The sequence below is a fragment of the Emydura macquarii genome, unplaced genomic scaffold, assembly GCF_026122565.2.
Source record: "Emydura macquarii macquarii isolate MOO-44397 ecotype Brisbane River unplaced genomic scaffold, CSIRO-AGI_Emac_v2 contig_1230, whole genome shotgun sequence".
Lineage (NCBI taxonomy): Eukaryota > Metazoa > Chordata > Testudines > Chelidae > Emydura > Emydura macquarii.
This window is the reverse complement of record NW_027131367.1, coordinates 286,558-293,584: the sequence shown is the minus strand read 5'-3', so window position 1 is coordinate 293,584 and position 7,027 is coordinate 286,558.

Below are 7,027 nucleotides of genomic sequence, written 5' to 3'. Positions count from 1 at the left end.
ACTTACGTGGGGCGGGATGCCGGGGCCTTACCTCACACACACACCCGCGCTGTGGGGGGGACTGGGCGGGTACGTGTCTGGCAGGGCTGTGGAGACTGGCGTCGGTCTCTTGGCTCTGCTGCAACACCCATCCCGGGGGTGTGTGTGTGTGTGTGTGTGTGAGAGAGAGAGAGAGAGAGAGAGAGAGAGAGCGAGACGGCCACTGCGCCCCTGTGACACGGGCTCTGTACTTCTTGCCGCGCTGAAATGAGGCGGCGAGGCTGCTTTTCTCCCTCACGCGGGTACGTGAGGCTCACACCCAGTAATGTGGTGTGATGTGCTCAGCTAGTGTGGGGTGAAGGCCAGATAAGTCCCTAGCTAGTGTGTGTGTGTGTGGGGCGGGGGGGTGTGTGTTCTGTCACGCCACCATGAGGGAAAGGGTGGGGGAGGGGCGGCCCCGTCACACATGCGGCGTGAAGGAGGGTGAATACTGCCCTACATCTTACTTGACGGGACATTCTGAATGTGCTGCCTAGCGTTTGGTCGACAAACCTTACAGGATTGGTGTGTCCCATCTCACACTGATGCAGGCCTAGGATTATGGTCTGTGAGTCCCATGCTATGGGATGAGGCAGTGCTAGCCCTCTTCCCCCCCCCCTCCCCCCACACACACATACTGAAAATGCCAGTGGGGCCCCCTTGAGCTGCTCGAGACGCTAAGCAATTGGTTAGTCTACTTAGTGCTGACTCTCCTGTAACTTGCCATCTGACAGCCACCACCAAACACCATTGCTGGGATTAACAACTCATCTTCCTGTCAAAAAGTCTAAATAGAGGGGCTTGGCAGAGCATCACACAGCAGGGGCAGCAAGTCCCAGGCAATGGTAACTTTCATACTGCGCTTCTGGGGAAGGTGGTATTATGTAGGATCATCTTATTATTGCTTTCTTTTTGATATGTATGTTGAGGGTTTTGTTTTCCACACTCCAGTGCTTTGGCGAGCGAGGTGTTTGCGGATTTTGTTGCGCGAGCACCAGAAAGCGGACTATTCTTTTTCTTGTTGATTAGGAGATAGTGCCCTAGTTGTGCTCTGCAGTCATTCTTGAGCATGTTCGCGCAGTATTTTTATAAGCCTCCCTAGTCATCTGACCAAGCGTCCACTTCATGTAAACTGCTTTTTTGTGCTTAAACTCACCAACGACGTCTTTGTTAAGCCAAGCTGGGCACCTACCATATTTGCCATTCTTTCTGCACATAGGGATGGTTTGTTCCTACACCCTCAATAAGGTTTCTTTAAAATACAGCCAGCTCTCTTGGAGTCCTTTCCCCCCTCATGTCAGCCTTCCACAGGATGCTGCCCATCAGCTCCCTGAGGGAGTCAAAGTCTGCTTTTCTGAAGTCCATGGTGTGTATCCTGCTTTTCTGCCTTTTGTCAGGATCCTGAAGCTTTTGATACTGTCTCTCACAGTATTCTTATCAGCAAGTTAAAGAAGTCTGGGTTGGATGAATGGACTATAAAATGGATAGAGAACTGGCTAGAGCATAGGGCTCAACGAGTAGTGATCAATGGCTCCATGTCTAGCTGGCAACCGGTTACAAGCGGAGTGCCCCAGGGGTCGGTCCTGGGGCCGGTTTTGTTCAACATTTTCATTAATGATCTGGAGGATGGGGTAGATTGTACCCTCAGCAAGTTTGCGGATGACACTAAGCTGGGGGCGGGAGTGGTAGATAGCCTGCAAGGTAGGGATAGGATACAGAGTGACCTAAACAAACTGGAGGATTGGGCCAAAAGTAATCTAATGAGGTTCAACAAAGAAAAGTGCAGAGTCCTCCACTTAGGAAGGAAGCATCCCATGCACAGCTATAGACTGGGGACCGACGAGCTAGGCAGAAAAGGACCTGGGTGTAACAGTGGATAAAAAGCTGGATATGCGTCAGCAGTGTGCCCTGGTTGTCAAGAAGGCTAATAGCATATTGGGCTGCATTAGGAGGGGCATTGCCAGCAGATCACGGGAAGTGATTATTCCCCTCTATTCGGCATTGGTGAGGCCGCATTTAGAATATTGTGTCTAGTTTTGGGCCCCCCCACTACAAAAAGGATGTGGAGAAGTTGGAGAGAGTCCAGCGGAGGGCAACCAAAATGATTAGGGGGCTGGAGCACAGGACTTATGAGGCGAGGCTGAGGGAACTGGGCTTGTTTAGTCTGCACAAGAGAAGAATGGGGGGGGGGAGATTTGATAGTGGCCTTTAACTACCTGAAAGGGGGTTCCAGGGAGGATGGGGGCTAGGCTGTTCTCGGTGGTGGCAGATGACAGAACAAGGGTCTCAGATTGCGGGGGGGAGGTCTAGGTTGGACATTAGGAAAAACGTTTTTCACTAGGAGGGTGGTGAAGCACTGGAATGGGTTACCTAGAGAGGTGGTGGAATCGCCATCTTTAAAGGTTTTTAAGCTGAGGCTTGCCAAAGCCCTGGCTGGGATGATATAGCTGAGGTTAGTCCTGCTTTGAGCAGGGGGTTGGACTAGATGACCTCCTGAGGTCCCTTCCAACTCTAATATTCTATGATTCTAACTCTACCATCTCATGGTCACTACTGCCTAGGTTGCCACCCACTTCTATTTCGCCTACCAAATCTTCCCTTTTGTGAGCAGCAGGTCAAGAGGAGCATGACCCCTAATTGGTTGCTCCAACATTTGCACCAGGAAGTTTGCTACAACACTCTTCAAAAACTTCCTGGATTTTAAGGCCAGAAGAGACCAATCTAGTCCACTGGTTCCGAACCTGTGGCCTGCGGGGGGCTTTCAAAGTGGAGCACAGCTCATCTTCTGGCTGCAGAAGGGAACTGCTGCCTAAGGACCAGGTGGAGCGTGTTTCTCCAGGGCTACAAGACCGGTGCAGACTCCTTGCTGCAGCCAAGGGGATGGGAGTGCAGCACTCCTCTCCCTCTAGCTGTAGTAGGGAGCACAGCAAAGCACTTCATCTGGATTCCTAGGCACTGGGGTCTCTGCTGAAGCCAGAAAAAGGGGAGAGCAGTGCTCCCCTCCACCGGCGCCAGCAGAAAGCAAAGCGCTCTTCCTGGGTCTGTAGGTGCTGGGGTCCCTGCTGCAGCCAGGGCGATGGGAGAGCAGCGAGGCAGCAGCTCATTCCATCTGGCTGCAGTGAGGGACCGGGGAGCTGCTGGCTGAGACGGGTGGCCCTTCAGGGTTGTAAAAATGATAGTTCTGGCCCTCAAGCCAAAAAGGTTGGGATCCACTGAGCTAATCTGACCTTTTGCATAACACAGATCAGAGAATCTCATCCTGTAATCAACTCTAGCTCTTGTGGCTGAGGTAGAGCGTATCTTTTCGAACAGTGGTTCTCATACTGGGGTCCAAGGATCCCAGGGAGGTCCTTTGAGACTGCACAGAGGTTCCACAAAAATATTATGAAAAAATAAAAACTTAATCTCATCACACATCTGCATTGCCTAGCGATTAAATCCAACAAATTTACTATATAGAATCATAGATTAGAGGTGGAAGGGAACCTCAGAAGGTCATCTAGTCCAACCCCCTTGCTCAAAGCAGGACCAACTGCAACTAAATCATCCCAACCAGGGCTTTGTCAAGCCTGACTTTAAAAAAAAAAACAACCCTCAATATCGGTTTATACAACATAGTCCCTGAGGCATGAACAATGCTGTAATACTCACATTGCATCACTGTCAATGTAAAAAAAAAATTGCACTGCTTTGTGACAGTAAATCAGAAGTGACACCCTCTTTTGATGACTGAGATGTCTTTAGTGAGTAGAAATGGAATATAGTTTTACAGTATGTGAGCAAATTACATTGAAAATGGATAAGTTTTTAAAACATCCTCATACTAGTACTGCTAATTGTGCTGAAACCATGGCCAATGCAGTGGCAAGTAGTAAGAAGCAAAGAACAGAAAGTTTGACAAAAGTTATACTGATTTTTGGGTTGATGCCATTTAGTGATGGATGACTGCAATGTGTTGTATGCTTACAAAGCCTATCAAACAGAGCAATGAAACCTGCAAAGTCGAAATGACACATCACAACAAAGCACCTGGAGTATAAAGATAAATCCAGAGACTTTTTTTTCAACAAAAGAAATACAATTGACAGAAACTCAAATGACAAACATAACATTGGTTCAGAAAAAGCTCTGAATGCAATATGAAGTGTTGTTAAGAAAGATGCTAAGAGTAAAAAATCCCATGCCACTGGAGAAAAACTGATTCTTCCAGCTGCTGTAGAAATGTGCAGCGTGATGATAAGCGAAGCTGATGTGAAGAAACTTCAGGCTATACCACTTTCAAATGACAGAGGTCGTAGAATTGAAGGGCTTTCAAATGATGTAATAATGCCAAATAACTGAAAGGCTATATACATGTGAACAGTTTGCAATTCAGCTTGATGAGACAACTCATGTTGGTAATGCAGCACAATTATTAGTTTTGGCTGGCTTGGGGCAAATTTTCTTTTTTGTCAGGAGTTACCAGAACAGACACCACGTCAGGAAAAAATTCAAATTATTGAATGATTTAATGAAAGCTGAATTGTTAAATTGGGAGCAGGGTGTTGCTATTTGCATGGACAGTGCTGCTGCTGATGGCAATTGGAGTGGCATTGTAGCAGTAATATGAGCCATAAACCCACAGGTAATTGTAACACACTCTATGGTTTCCAGGGCCCTTGCAGCAAAGAAAATGGAACCTAAGTTACATGATGTGCTAAAGTCAGCTGTGACAGTTGTGAATTTTGTACCATCCTGGCCTTTGACTTCATGCCAAGCTGTGTTTAAAAATGAGCACAGGACATGACAAATTATTGTTGCATACAGAAATGCGTTAGCTATCTTGCAGTACAGAGTTGGATGGAGTTTTTGAGTTTCGCAAATTGCTGTTGGGTTTTCTTGCTATGCACAATCCCAAGAGCGCCACAAACCTTTCTGACCCACTATGGATCACAACACTTGCGTATCTTGCAGACAAGTTTAATTTGTTGAATGTGCTGAGCCTGTCCCCACCATGCTTGAGGTGAGTAACAAGACTGCAGCATTTCAGAAGAAAGTAGAGATATGGAAAAAACCAGACTGAGCTGGGGCAGCTCAGATATGTTTCCACTACTGACAGAATTTCTGGGTACTAACAGCATGACAATTGACTGTGTGAGAGACAGAATTGTTGCTCACCTTTCAATGTTTACTTTAACAATATTCTCAACTTTTGCTATGTCATCTTACCATTTCAGTGGACAAGTAGAACAGGAGCTGCTTGACCTATCCTGTGACCATACACTGAAAATTAAGTTTCAGGAACAGACACTTTGCCAGTCTTGGCCAACTGTTGCTGCAGCATACCCAGTTTTAGTTACAGACTCAATGAAAGTACCTTTCTCAACAACATATATATGTGATGCATCGTTCTCTGCCATGACAGCTATGAAGACAAAGTTCAGGTCACGCCTGGAAGTGGAGAATGATGCATTTGCTTGTCAACCCAGGCACACCCATTTCACTGATATCTATAATTACTCTTATACGCTTTTTCTTAAAGCATTACTAACAGTATGTATTAAATGAAGTTCACATATGCTTTTTTTCAACCAGTTTCTCAGTTAGGGATCTGTGATTAATAGTGCATTTGAAAAGGGGTCCGTCAACAGAAAAAGTTTGAGAACCTCTGTTTTAAAAAAAAGACACCCAATTTCAATGTAAAGACTTCAAGTGATGGAGAATCCATTACATCCCTTAGTAAATTATTCCAGTGGTTAATTCCACTATTAAAAAGCTGTGCCATAGTTCCAGCATGGATTTATCTAGTGTCAACATCTAGCCCTTGGATCTTGTTAAAGAGCCTGCTACAATCTGAAATTTTCTCTCTTCTCAGCAACATAATTTTATTTTGATACATAACAGCAACAATTGCGACAATTAAAAGAGCCTGATCATATTATGGAGGCCTTACACTAACCAAAAAAAGAGGGTCTTGTGTTCTGCATGTGTAAAACTACACCAATTTTGTGCTCCTTTATTCCCATTCTGGACTTCTCTGGCATTTTCAATCATGTTTGCTTTATACACTCCCCTCCTTGAATTGCTGAAACAGTTGTTTAATTTTACTTCTCCAGTTGCTCCTTCAACATCTCTTTGGAACCGCTCCCTCCCACTCTGTCCCCATGTCACTCAGTACCATGCAGTAGTCAGCTCTCTCTTTTTCTCGCTAATCTTGGCCTTCTGCATACTCCACAATGTGTACTCCACACAATGTGACCAAATTTCACAGAAACAACTAAATTCCACTGCAGGGTGTTCTTGCTGAAATATCTTTTCAGTCTCTTTCCTCCTCCTCCAGCAGACGACTGATGCATAGTTGAAATACTCATTGAGTAAGATTTGTTGATGGTTATTTTCAACAACAATTATTTTCAATAATGGCTTTTTCCCCCTCTATGTTCTTCAGGTAGTCCAGTTCCCCTGACCATTGTAGCTGTGCTAGTGTCCAGATAGCCCAGCTCAGAATCTCCCTTTGCATGTGTTCTACAGAAAAGGAAGGTTATAGCTGATTTCAGTGGCAAATTTTTCTAGCTACTCCGGCCTCAACTGTGGCACTGTTCTCCACGTAGTCCAAGTAACCAGCCTACAGTTCTGATTCCCCAACCTCTCACTTCCTGGCTCCTCAGAATAGTACAGGGAGAATGCACTATAGTCTAATTAACTTCCTCTTCTGCATGAAACTGGAGTGCAAGCCGGGACTGGTCAATAGAGTGGGTAATTCAAAAATTGCCATATTTTATTCATTCCCTCTTAAGCACTTGGTAATTGCTATTGTCAGAAGACAGGATACTATGCTAGATGGACCATTGGTCTGACCCAGCATCGTCATTCTTATATTCTTATCTAAATTACAGATCCAGGGGGGAACCTAGAGAACAGAGGGCCTCCAACAGCTACAGGAAAGAGAAAATTGGTGCAAAGGAAGTAGTGCAGAGGTAGGCAATAGGAATAGGTAGGCAAGGAAGCACAAGATGACTCTTGAGAATTT